Source organism: Leptonotus elevatus, chromosome 5 (genome assembly GCF_054856555.1).
Source record: "Leptonotus elevatus isolate MCC_2025b chromosome 5, RoL_Lele_1.0, whole genome shotgun sequence".
Taxonomy (NCBI): Eukaryota; Metazoa; Chordata; class Actinopteri; order Syngnathiformes; family Syngnathidae; genus Leptonotus; species Leptonotus elevatus.
The window spans coordinates 17,828,773-17,843,303 of record NC_141243.1 but is presented as its reverse complement, the minus strand read 5'-3'; the positions used below and the strand labels follow the sequence as shown (position 1 = coordinate 17,843,303).

Genomic DNA, 14,531 nt, shown 5'->3' with positions numbered 1-14,531 from the left:
GGCAGTCGGGATCCAAGGCTTCTAATCCACCGTGTTATTAAAACTGGCTGCCAAAGCAACACGCTAGAGAATACAGAGAGCTTACAGTATTTATTTCACAAAGGGGCCAGTGTCACCACTGCCGTGTTCCACGTCTCCTTTGACTTCACATCATCGTCTTTGTTGAGACGCCTGGATCAGTGACTTCCAGCTCCAGAAGCTGGGAGCAGGATCAAATTACCACTGAAAATCTTTTGTTCTGACAAATGAAACATAAGGATCCGCTTTCACTGATGTTCTGAAAAGACTTTTTTTTCTCTTTTTTTTTTGAAACCTTGGCCTACATCTACATGGCACAAAGGAAGTGAGCCTGCCTGCGGGCTCTCTATTGCATGTACAGTAATTAACATTCCATTAACACATTAATACACATTAACTATTCCCAATGTTAATGGTAGAGTAATTACCATACCTGATGCCACACTGTAGGGAGGCAAAGCACATTAGCTACTTTGTGTGTCACTGTCTCGGCTGAGTGAGCTAAAATGGAGAGATTTGAAAATTGCTCATAGCCTTTGTCTACACCAGAAATAATATCAATATATTTATACAAACAATTGGGCAAACATTTAAAGAAAAATACTATGACCAACAAGTGTTGCAACATTTGTCAAACCTGAAGCCATGTTGGATGACTGACAATCTCTGATCCACTTATAAAAGGTGTTTGATGGGGTTGAGGTCAAGACTGACATGTTCCCACCAACTGGGTAAAAAATAACCCAATTTTAGTCAAAAAAAAAAAGATTGGACCAACTCACTACTTGGGTAAACTTGACCCAGCTTTGGTGTTGTTTTGTAAATAAAATACAAATGTTTTTTTATCTTTCTACAAAACAACTCAAAGTTGGGTCTAACTGACACAAGTAGCATGTCGTTCCAATATTTTAAACCAAAATTGGGTTATTTTTTAGCTTAAGTGTATGCACCCTTAAAGCTGCTGGGTCTAGAAGTCCCCAATTTGTATTTTAAAAATTAGACCGGCATGCTATTTGGGTGAATTTAATCCAACTTTAGGTTGTTTTGGAGCAAAATAACTTTTGTTGTTGTTGTTGTTGTTGTTGTTGTTGTTGTTGGTATAAAACAACCCCAACACTAAAGCTGTTTTGTTGTTGAGTGAAATAGACCCTAGCATTTTGGTCAAATTTTTCACCCAACATTTTTTTTTCTTTACCATAAAAGTATACACCCTCAAAACTGCTGGGTCAAAAAACAACTACATTTTGGTGAAGAAAACAAAATTGGTCCAAAACGCTACTTGGGTCAATTTGACCCAACTTTAGGTTGTTTTGTTTTAAAATAAACCAAGTGTAAACCAAAAAAAAATAAAAAATATATATATATATATATATATATATATATATATATATATATATCCCAGGTTGAGGGTGAATACAATTTTGTTTAAAAATTGGACCAACACGCTTTGTGGGTTAATTCAACCCAAATTTCTGGGTTTTTTTATAAAGTAACCCTAAAACTTGTGATGTTTTTAAACAAACCAAACCAAAGCTGGATCAAAATGACCCAAGTACTCTGTCGGTCCAATTTTTAACCAAAATTGGGTTGTCTTTTTGACCCAGCAGTTTTAAGGGTGCATACAAAACGCATGCAAGCATGTCTTTGCGGACTTTACAGACCAATCCAGAGCCTCGCAATTGTCAAAAATGTCTTGAAAAGTTCACAAAATAAGATTCATGTGAACCCAAGTGACCTTACCCAAGCCCAATTAATTAATAATTAATTGAGAAGTGTGTCTTAATACTTGTGTACGCACAGTAGCGCACAGCTTTCAGAAGGCATCATAATGCACAACATAATGTTTAAAAATCGATGGCTACATTTTGCGAGTTGGGTGGTTGCGGAGTCAAATGATTCAAGGAAGAACACCACCTAAACAGGGGAATCCCTGTCGAGAATGATGATGTATTTCTCACCACAGTGAGTGATAAGCTAATCAGCTGTGCTGACAGTGAAATGTTAGAGCCGCTCAGTGCCAGAGCTGGGTCAAGACTTCCCCCGTCACACACCCACAGTATACAGAAAACAGGCAGCAACTGGGGTAGCGGTGGGCCGGGCTCGGATGATGAGTGACGAAAAACGGTCGTAAAAGACGATCTCTGTCAGGTCAGGTAGCCTTGATGATCATCCCCACCTTTAACCACCCAACAAATGTCTGCCGGAGTGGCGGAGGGTGGGCTAAGGTGCCACTCATGACCTCCGAGTAAAGACGTGGGGAGCTGGGGTGGGCACAGCGCAGGGAACAACAACCCAAACGAATATCTTAAAGACATTTTGCAAAGCACACTAAAATTAATCACTGTCCTGCAGTGGCATTGACATTTGTGTGAAGTGACACCCTACATGACAAACTAGGATGTGAGGAGGCGGGTGGAGGGCTGCCGAAACAAGAGCCACTGTCACTCTCAGTGATCAGCCGTGCACGTGAGTGTGCGCGTGTGTTTATATTTGGACATGTGAGTGGCCGCTTTGTTTCCAGCTCTCGAAGACTCCATGTGGGCAAACGGCCAAGTGGTACAGTGATGGCTGACCAGGCCCGTTGGTGGCGGCCGCACGCAGCGGTCGGGGAGTCTGGCCAAGTAAGTGGACAGGACCTTTGCTACAGATCACAAAACACACCGACCCACCAGGACTACGGTGCAGGACTTCAACATGGGGCTGACATGGTTCACAAGGTCTGCTTGTCACATGAATGAGCTGCAATCAACGAGATTTTGTATAGCAGAACTGAACATCAAGTGTGATGTACTCAAATGGGTGGATGGATGAATAGTCAGACATATTGTATGACAACATTGAATTTCATCATGCTGTTATTTATTTGCTCACTTTTAAATTGCTTCATTTCATATTGTATATTTCATCAATTGATGGTCTTGAGCTGCTTTCCTCAATTTTCTGCAAAGGTAGACTGATTTGTTATTCAGACCCCAAGCAAATAATGCAAATGTGGCACTGAAAGCCACTTATGAAATACCCCAAGGCATCTAATCAGTCCTCCTCTCGTTCCAGCCTTTCTGTAGCCTCCTAATTAGAGGATGGAGATTGCGTGAAACCAGGTCACACAGCAGGTCTTGTACACACAGATAAACATACAAGATTCGCAAGAAAAACTTTGTCCAGACACCAAGCCAAGACGTATTATTAATTATTCTAAATACTAGAAGTGGACAAAAAAGAATCCAATACATTTTACATTTACTTTCAAGATAAACTGCACTTTTGTCAGTGTTCTATCTTTTATTTTGTGTGTGCGTCTGCATGCATACACATGTTGGCATGTGTGCGTGTGAAGGCTACATGGACGCATAAACAAAGAAACGGCATTGGTAGCATACAGCCAACCATGATCCACTGCCAGAGAGATTATTCTTTGCAATGGCATTCCTACAAGAGAGTTGACAGTCCATCATTTAGATTTTGCAGTGTATTCACGAAAAGGCTGCATTGCCCGAAGCAGAAGGAGCTGCTCTTTCCCCCAGTGTCTTTTGTAGGAACGAATTCAGCTCTAAATTGTAAAGCCCGAATCCTTTGCAAGGCATGCTGGCGTGTTAAGGACTTTGCTGTGAGGCAACCGAGGTTACGACTGAGCTTGATTCTCAGGGAGAACTGCTAAAGCTCACAAAAACACATCCACTTCTTGTGTCTTAGGCTGCACGCACCTTCACAACAGACTTGTTTCGGGAATCATCCGGAGCCTGATGTTGCAGGTTACAACTAGGTCTGCAGAGTGCAGTGCGAGGAGTGGGTGGGCGGATCAGGTCCGGGCCAACAACAGCATGTGACAGAAGCAGGCCAAAGAGGATGCTGAGACACGCACAGACTTAACAGGCAGCCGGCCTGCCATCCACTCTTTTTCAGCTCGCCTTAAACTCAACACATCACTTCACATTCATTGCAAGTGTCTCTCTGATGGACAAAATAGAGTTTGGGATTACCATAAGAAGGAAGTGGAGCAAGATTCAAAACAAATAAAAAGCTGTTTTCATCTAGATAGGATAACCAAAACATTTTAGAGCACCTAGCAGTGCAATGAGTTGTACACCACTGCAACCAAAACAGTAAACATTTTAATAAACCTTTAAAAAAATACATTTTAATCTACAAATCAATTACTCTGCCAAATAAAACTAATGATTTCTGTTGCATTTTCTTATAAACTGAAAAAAATGTGATGCGGTTATTGTATTCGTTCTTATTGGCCCACATATCTCCACTGGTTGGCATGGCTCAGTGGGAGAATGTCCGTCTTCCTTCCGTGAGGTTGTGGGTTCGATCCTCACCCCTGGTGACTATGTCGAAGTGTCCTTGAGCAAGACCCTGAGCCCCAATTTACTCCTAATGGACGTGGTAGCAGTCGGCCATTGTTGTGTGAATGTGAGGCATTGTAAAGCGCTTTGGGCGACGTATGGTGTAGTTTAAAAGAGCACTATATAAAAAGCAGTCAATTTACCATCCAAATATCGGTTATCCGCTTCCTTGACTAAAAAAATTCTGTATCAATCCTGAGGGGAAAAAAACTCAGCACTTATTGCCAGAATTCTATTTTACTATGTAACGAGTTAGACCGGAAGTGAGGCCATTGACTGCGACTTGTTCTTCACGTTATCCAAGATGAACTGCACAGCCCCCCTCATGTCACCCCTTGTCATCTGTACCCAATCCCCCTCTGCATCAAATCCCCTGCTTGGACTTCAGTGGAGCAGAGATGAGGCGCCGCTGAAGCAACACAACAGCTCCCGTTGCGTCTCTGCACGAGGCGAAGGGGGGGTTGGAGGGGGGTAGAGCAGGGAGCCCGTGCCCATAATTACAATAATTAACAGTTGCAGATTTAATTGGATGGGAAGGCATTAACAGGGCGAACACTGTGGACGTGCTTGCAGGGGAAACCTCTGCTGCAAGATGCCTTTGTCTTCCCGGGCACCTAATGGCGCTTTGACTGCGGTTGGCAAGTGCTGACACGACACAACACAACCTAGCGGAGGGTTCAGATGGCAGGGCTTGTCAGGACTCAGATTGGAGGTAGATAATTAGGTGACAGGTTAATGAGAACGGCAGCGCTTGATGCCATTTGGTTACTGTATGTCGGCAATTAATGACTTTGTTTTTATGTTTTTATTGTTCACTTGAGTGGAAAACAATAAATTATTCACCAGATGCCTGAATTCTGTTTCAGTGGCATAGAAACTTAATACAGGTTTGTTTGACTGTGTTGGATCTGTAATGCTTTTATTGTGCCGTAACTCCAGACCAGTTCTTAACCTTATTGGAGGTACTGAACCCCACGAGTTTTCTTTGCACATTCACCGAACCCTTTATTGAAAAATAAAATATGATTTATTTATTTATTTTATTTCAAATTCAACACATAGGTTTAGGTTTATTGGTGAATGAAATAAACAGGAAGAGTAGCCTTTTCATGAAATCTGTCTCTCTTCACCTTTAATTCATAAAGTGTTGTGTTCTTTTATTCCCCTTCTATATGCAGCTTAAACCCCTTCGGACCCATAGATGATTGCAGTAGACATGACATATTTGCGTGTCTAAAATAATAAAATGCATAATTCATGTCAACACTTCTGGTTCATGATTGGATCCTAGCTAACCAATCACAATCGCAAGTTGATTTTCAATTTACAACACGTTACAGCCATACTATCCTGACGTCCACTATAACAAATACAAACAAATTAATATACATTTAAAAAAAATCCATGTTGTTACTATGTGGGAAAAAAGTCAAAATCACAACAACAACAAATGCCCAGCAGAGAAAATGCGGGTTTGAAGGGGTTAAGGAAGTGTTCCTTTAGTTTTGCAAGTTAGCTAGTTGTGCTGGACTAGAATTGCTCAATTTGACATTGGAAATGATGTGGAAAGGATGCTGGACTCACTCAACTCAACTCTATAGCTAAAAAGCACTTTAAAACAACTACCACTGTTTTCTTACGATGGAACCCAGGGGCAGCATGTACAATGAAAACAGCAGAGGCCCAGATTTGAACCCTGTGGAACACCATATGTTTTTATTTTTTATTTATTTGTTCAACAAACAGGGACAATACAATCAGACATAGATACTAATCTAAGCAAAGCTTGCAGCTGATGTTGAGCATACAGAGTTTAGCAAATGCTAATTTACAATCCCCGTCCCTGTTATGTGAATTCATATTTGACATATTCGTCCGACCACTTTCTAATTTATTTATTTATGTATTTATTTATGTATGTATTTATTTATTTATTTATTTATTTATTTATTTATTTATTTAGAATAGAATAGAATAAGTAGAATAAGCAAAATAAGCAAAATAAGCAAAATAAGCAAAAATAAGCAAAATAAGCAAAATAAGCAAAATAAGCAAAATGAGCAAAATAAGCAAAATAAGCAAAATAATAAAGTAATCACACGACGTACCATCACAACAGTCACTAGTCGACTACTGAGCACACCAAATTCCCTGCAGCCCGGATTGGTCAAGCAATATGACGTGATCACCTGCAGCCAATGATGGCCAAGCGGAGTGTGTCATCACAAATTATATGAGTTGAGTCTTTCCCTCCACTAAACCCCTGGGGTTCGATCAAACCCAGGTCAAGATCCACTGCTACAGATTGAAAATTGAGGTCTAATAATCCTAATTTGGATCAACATAGGAAAAATAAATAAAAAATTGGGATCCAACCCACCATGGGTTCTTTCTGAGCCCAACCAATTTTGTGGCATTTAAAAAATATGAAATAATACTCTAATGACATATGATTAGTGTCATTAATTACATGGATCACATTTTTTATTTTAATACATCTGAAAAGGGGTGTTCTGACATACAAAATGTTGTTGTTGATATGTTAAATTTCCAAGTATTGCAGCAAGTGTCCTCACAAAGGGTTAATGCAGTAGGAGTTAGCAAAATGTAATCTCAGTTGGCTCATGGTGATCACACTGCATGACCTTTTCAGAGTGTATTGCCTCATGTCAAGCTCTGAAGATGTCAAGCTCAAGTGAAGTTGGAGGTCAGCAACAGGACATGGTAACCATGAAAATACACCAGAAAAAGGAAACCAAGCCCCGTGGCCTTAAGTGTTCGGGTAATTCAGTGTATTATGTTTCATAATGTTTTTGTGAAATTCCATAACACAACCCCCTCAGAAAAAAAAATGCTGTGCTTTCTTTGTAGGAATTTATTGGCAATGAACCCACTGAGAGGTCTTCAGACATCAGCCCAAGCACTCAACACCTCCTACTTTGTACTGAGTTGTACCTTGCCTGTGGTGGCCAATTAAAGTGCTATGAGATAAATGGGAAGCCACAACTTTGATGTCCATCTTTTTAATAAGCTTTGGTTAAGAAGACATCTCCGTGAAAGGGTTCAATATCTTCACAGTGTGAGAGAAAAGAGGTTTATTCTAAAATGAAATGCCATGTAAATACAACTGGAGGTTTAGGCCGGGTGGGGGATCACAGCGTTGGCTGTGACTTTGGTGTTGCCATTCATTATCTCCTACTGCAGTTGTGCAGATTAGTCAACGAAAGATGATTTTTAGAGCCTCGTGAAATCAAAGCTTTATACCACTGAATCAGCGTTCGCGCAAACAGAGAAAAGTGTTCTTCTTTTGTCACTGTGGTAAAAAAAAAAAAACTAGCAGTGAAAACAAACTGCTGTTTATGTTCCAATTTAAATCACGCAAGCTGTTTAATTGCATGCAAAATGAAAAATCCTTCAAGGTTGGCAATGCACGGCAGTAAGAAGGGCAATCGTATAGTGTAACAATATCTCGAACGGTGCACAGGGCAATAAACTGCATGAGTGTGTATGAATGTAAGAGAGGTGGAACTGGAGCATATATCTAAGCGGGCCAACGGAAGTGCTCCTTTATAAGTGTGTGTAACTCAGTCAGGAATAATGTAAATGTCTGGAGAGTCTTAAGAGCGAGCAGGCCCGTTTAAAAGCACCCTGTTTCAGCCTAGTAAAACAAGTCAATAAATACAGCGGAGAAGCCGCTGCTGTCTTGTGCTCTCTCCTGAATGAAAACAGAGGTGAAGCGCTTATTTTCACTCTGGCATCAGAGCTTGACAGCAGCATTAATGTGCGCTCATACATTCTGACTATCGCTCGTCACAAGCTATTTCTGTCAGCATTACACTCAAGTGCATTTTAGATGCAAAACAAGCGCACCTCGGAAGGTGAATTTATGACTTGTTGCGGTCAGCTGCTGAATGCTTCATATGACCACGCTTGTGATGTTGATACAGGACCCCTCCTGCTCACTCACTTCATCGGTTTGTCTTTTCGTTGATTCTCACAAGCAGAACAAACACAGATGGATTACGCAGCGAGCCTCGGTAGGCCGGCAGTTAGCAGCTTCTTTCTGCCTGCGCTCCAAATGGGAAGCCGATGACACAGACTGAGGCTAAATGGAAACACCATTAGGAAGGCAAACACTTCACCGTGATAACTTGTACCTGATTACCACGGGAAAGCACAGGCTTGGTTCCCGTTTTTTCTCTTTTACTGTGTCAACACTATGGGAAAGCAAATATTTCACAGACTACTCTCCCTGCTCTTTAATCCATATGCTGCATTCTGTTTGACACCAAAGACTCTGCATGGGTTTGCGGACTAGGAAGAGCTACTCGTCCCCATGCTTGGGATCTGTAGTACACAATGAATACACAGAGGTCACACACCATATCACACCAGGGCCAGCGCCAATCCTTTATTAAATTACCTAGCTATCTTATTTTGTGTCAGCACATTGATAGGGGGGTTATCTTTTTCATTTATGCAGCGGATTTTCGGGGGATTATGCATTAAAGATTAAGGGTGTGTATTCCCGATATCTCAGCGCAACAAAACGCAATATGTGAGGAAATACATGGCTGATGTGTGTGCAGAAAGGGAGGCAGTAGCAAACAAATCTTCAGCAGCGAGAGCAGGACAGGGTTTATTCTCCTCAGACAATACAAGCTGTGACTATGCCGAATGTTTCCCACCTAAAATACTGTGGTAAGCAATACAAATCCCTCGGACAAAATGAAATGTATTAAACATGTGGATTTCATAAATCTCCCTTCCCTCTGTCTGCAGGTCAGAGGTATATTCACTGTAGAGCTCAGCAGGCACATTGTTACTTGGAGCCGCAAGTGCTCCGAGTGGCTTCTAAATGAATGTCAGCAAAAGCTGCATGTGTATGGATCTTCACGGCAACACAATTCAAATCATTTACCCCTGCTACTTTAAAAGAGTATTACAGCGGCGGAGCGATTTAAAAGTCTGCTGTTGAAATATAACAGCTGGAACACTGAACTTGATAGGAAACAGGATCTACAAAATTGATATATATACTTCTGAGGTTACCAATTCTATACACATTACTTCTCTCGGCTCATACTATACACTGCGAACAGTGGCAACAAATACAGTACGATGTACATATTTAAAAGTGATGAACACTGTTCACGCGAGAGTGGTGTTAGGACCCAAACACAGACAGAGACTCTTTATGTATACAAAAATAACAATATAGAGCAGGGCTGGATTCAGGTTGACGCTTGTAAGAAAGGGGTAGGAAACCTTGACGTGCTGAGAGATAACCTCAGCTAAGAGACCTTGACATACTGACAAAAGTGTCATTCGGTAACTCTCTCTAGGGCAATGCATGCGTTTATATGACAAATGCCTATATGATCAAATAAGAGTGACCAGACAAACTACGAGTGACTAATACAAGACCATAGCAACTGCACAGCTACTAGCAATATTATCATCATAAGGGACATAGTAACTGCGAAGCAACTGCCAAGTATGAGTAACAGTAACAATGGCATAACTACTAACATCATCAAAAGGGACATAGCATCTGCATAGCAACTACAAAATAAGAGTGACTAGACAAACTAAAAAATTGCTACTGTTAAGCACTCATTTGGGATTTTTTTATTTTATTTTATTTTTTAACCTTGATTGGCATACAAAAGGTAGAGGCGGCCTCAAGTGTATGGAGGTGCCCACAACTGCCATTGCCATGCTGGCATAACATCACCACTTTGCCACAATCCTTCTATAAAGAAACAATATATTAAAACAGCAGCTTTAAAATCACCTAGATGGCACACTGGATTCTCCATTTTTTTTTACATTGTTTTAGTCAACAAATACTCTTTCCCCTGTTTTGATTTGTAATTATTGCAGCAGAATAAAAGTCAATGACACCTCACAACTGTATGGGGAGTCTGGAGCTTGAAAATAATCTTTATTTTACGTTATACAGTATGATATATTTATTCCTGCTCTAAAGCGAATGTTTTCTGATTATGCCATTACTTTATAACCATCACATGAAATCGTTAAAGAACAGAATAGCTCAGAATTATATATTGTCATTAAACAATAATGGGCACTTGAAGAGGTAGGTCTTGGTCTGCTAGCAAGATCAAATGTGGAAGCCTGAACAGACCAACGACATAGAAGGTAGAAGAGACGAAAAGAAGATGGTGGTGAAAGCTAAACCCTTTTCCTGACCTCACGTTCTGGCTGAAGCTAAACAAATACCGTAATACAGCCTACAACGTCTGAGCCACTTAAGTGGCATTGTATAATTCAATCATTATGGTGACGGCCAACAATTACTTCATCATCACATAAAGACAGATTTTAAAGTTGTCAAATTAAATATTAAAAAGGGGCTGCAGGCTGTGTCGAATTTTGAAAGGAATAACACAGATCGGTGATGAAATGAGGCACCTATATGCATATTTAATGCCATAGGGAACAAATGCATATATTATTCCTCGAGGCCACCTACTTTGTAATAAGGAATAGTGAGTATATAGATGTGGTAATGCAGCCCAGTGGAAATATGAAAGAGAAATTGGTTTTACATAATGATGTCAAAAGGAATATGGCTCTGCATGGTCATGCGGAACAAAGATAAGATTCTCTTTCTCAGCCAGTGAATATTGTGCTAATGGTTTCTTCATTTCCTTAAAGCATGAAGAAGCCGGCTTTATGTGAACCTCTGATGAGCTTCTATTGAATGAAGGTAGCGTTTATCTTTCAATAGCAGACAAGATCTGTTGAAAATGCCCGTGTGGTGCAGCATGCAGAATCCAAAAGCTTTGTCGCGTGTTGAAATAAAGAGAAAGTGACAAGTGACAGTAATGTTATCACATTTTCGACACAAGGAGGTTTGAAGTGGAGAACAAAGCAACCAAAGGCAAAGCAAGAGGGTTAACCCTCTATAAGGAACAGAGAGGAGGGTGCATTTCACATCGTCAGCATCCCTCGCCGTAAACAACCACTGATCAATACACATGTGAAAGCTTCACTCCAGCAAAGTCGTACAAGTAAGTTTCATACATTTGGTCAAACAAATGCAAAGAATATTAAGTACACCTTTTCAACTAGACGTGAAAATCTGGAGAAATTCCATGTAAATGCTGAAAGTTGAATGCTACTACTTGAATGCATGTGGAATGCTGTGAATGTTGTCAGTGAAAATATGGAATGATATTGAAAAACCCTAATGATGTCACATGGCATAGAATATAATGGATGTTAAATAATTGGACAATGATTAATATATGTGCATGTGAAGCCCTTTGAGACTCTTTTGTGATTAAGGGCTATATTGTTACGGTGTGGTCACGGAGCGGCGTGGTGTCTGACGGCGTGTGAAGTGGAGGACCCAAAATGCAGGGAGGCAGGAGAACCACAGCAGGAGTGCGGGCGAGACTGGCGTGCTTTATTTTACAGAAAACACTAACCAGGTACTGGTTAATGCTAACTAAACAACAAACTGAAAAGATACAAAAATCAAAATGACAGCCAGAACTCCGGGTGTGGGTGTGACCGTGACAAGCGGCAATGATCCCACGCCGACTGATCACCACCCGGGAACTAAATACACCCACACTAATTGGGTAACTAGCCACACCTGGGGCCAGGCACAAGTGGCCGAGAGCCCGGATTGGTCAACCCGCGGAAGGGCTGGAACCCACTCAGGACCAATCGGGACCCTCAACCAAAACCAGATCTTCCCAGACATGACATATATAACTTGATTTGATATGACATTTAGCTTTAACCCCTGGACTAGTGACTTGTGAAACTCTGTGACATGGTATGTGATTGTATGGAATAACGTGGTAAAATAAAGTATTGAGTTTCCTGAATGCCATTCTGAATGAGTGAAACTTGTCATTGAAAATATGAAATAATATTTAAAGAAAATCTAGTCATGTGAAATGACATGAAATATAATGGATGTTAAATAAATGGACAAAGATTATGATACAAAATTGAGCTTAGGCTAAAATCTGCTCCAACAGGAATATAAACCACACACTAGTCATTTGCTTTAACCACTGGACTATTGTTGACTAGTAAAAATCAGTGACTTGGTATGTAAATGTATAGAATAATGCGGTCTAATTCTGAAAGCTGCCAATGAAGATGAATGCAGATTTTATGTGTTCAATCCACATGTATGTAATTATGTAATGTATTTGATGATACGATATTAAGTATGTATGCATATCATGTTGTGTCCTGTGGAATTTACAATGTACAGTGAGAGTCGGGACTCAAACCCAACCCTTTGGTCACTGGACAGTGCAGTTTACCAACTGCACCGTAATAATGATGTGTGGTATGTATGGGAGTGGAATGCTGGCTTAAAAATTTGAATATCTGTCCCATTGAAAAAAAAAAGAGGAGATTTTCATATTAAACTGTACGTAAGTGGAATGAGAAAAATATAAGCCCAGGTGGCGTGAATTTTTGGAGCATGTTGAAGTTGGAACGGTGTAAATCCGATGTATTATGTGGAAGATGAATGAGTACAAAGAGGTGAGGAGATGAAAAATAAAAATAAAGAATTCACACAATTATCCTTTCTTTTTTATGTTCCTGTGCACAAACACAATATATTCTTGTCGCTACACTCATCCTCGTGCAATAAGCACCATTGTCTCAGAACCTCCCCTTCTAAATGGTTCAGCCTCTACCATCTGCAGGCGTTCCCAGGCACTGCCATAATGATGCATGACTAAGTACAGTTAAAGTGTTGCAGTCTGTTGGCAAAAAAAGCAGTCAAGCACCTTGCTATAGTGTCACTACAGATAAAGCATACAGCTGATGGTTGACATTGGATAAAAGGCAGTGACAGGCCAGCTGATGTGTGTTTGTGCATTAGTGAGTACGCAAGTATGCGTACGTGAGCCGAGAAAGCACGGCGCAGCAGGTTTGGAAGTTACACTTAACGAGGATGTGAAATAGGGTTGGGCACGGTGAAATGAAACGCTGTTGGAAGTGGGACACTGTTTCAGAGTTATTCTCTCTGCCAAAGAGTGGACATTGTGCCGCGCTGCTCTGGTTTTAAGGCACATCACAAATTGTGTTTGTCACACACACTTCAGCAAATGTTTGTTGGATCGAAGAAAAACATTTTCAGCTGCCTTCCCGGTGAATCCTGCTAACAAACAAATGTCAACCTATTTGCACATCTTGAATTAGAAGGCAACTCAGGAAGGGTGCACTTAGGCCAGCTTTACTTTGTTTTTATTTATTTATTTATTTATTTATTTATTTATTTTAGCACCTCTTTGCCTGGTCCCTGCGCCAACCTTAGACAAATTTTGTGGAAATCAGTTACGTAGTATTTTGTAAGTAACAAACAAGCATAAAAACATAAGTCCTTGGCTGATTTGAAAATATGTATTCTTGTCTAACCATCACACAGCCTGGTTAGTTTGATAATTAGTTTCATTGTGTGAGGGCCTGAGCCTTATCAGTGTTATTCTACACCTTCAACTTTATTATATCCGTTAATTTAATCCTCACACTTTTTTTTATGTGCTATTCTTTCCACCTTTTTTTTCAACATGTTTCACGGCAATTCACGGCAAGTGTTTTTACAGTTTCCTCATTCCAAAAATTCACGGTTCTCCCAAAGTTTACAATTTTTTAGATGAAAATTTACCATTCATTTCCAACAGCACATTCAACATTGCAAATTTACATCATTCTCATTTGCAATTCAAATCATTCAGCACATTCGGTTTACCTTGAAAGGGATTTTCAACATTCCAAAAGTTCACAAAAACAAAAAGTTCCACATTTGTCATATTCATATTTCTAAATGTTCACCCAAAATGTTCTCAGTGATTGATCACTTCTGTTTGTTTTTTTATATTTATTCACTGATTCACACCATTCAAATTTCAACACACTCCAAAAATTCATTGTTTGGGGCTACTAATTTTCTCATTCCAAAAATTATCAATTTTCAAAGTTAAAGTCAACTTTATTGTCAATTTCCTTCCATGTGCTGGACATACAAAGCAATCAAAATTCTGCTACTCAAACACAAACAACAAAACAATAGAAAACATAGTCAGCAGTAAAGAAAGTGTACAGGCATAGTATGAACAGGAGAATAAAAATAAGTCATGTGTAAGATGCATG

The 14,531-nt window shown here is 40.1% G+C and overlaps 1 protein-coding gene and 1 long non-coding RNA gene across 8 annotated transcripts in view; one reads left to right on the top strand and one right to left on the bottom strand.

Moving 5' to 3' along the window:
- Window positions 1-14,531, bottom strand: part of pbx3b (pre-B-cell leukemia homeobox 3b) — a 79,785-nt gene that overhangs the window by 22,522 nt on the left and 42,732 nt on the right. The gene's annotated exons all lie outside the window — the stretch shown is intronic.
- On the top strand, window positions 11,309-12,243 carry LOC147174000 (uncharacterized). Its single transcript, XR_015094907.1, has 2 exons — window positions 11,309-11,410; window positions 11,688-12,243. It is a non-coding gene; the product is annotated as an uncharacterized LOC147174000 (long non-coding RNA).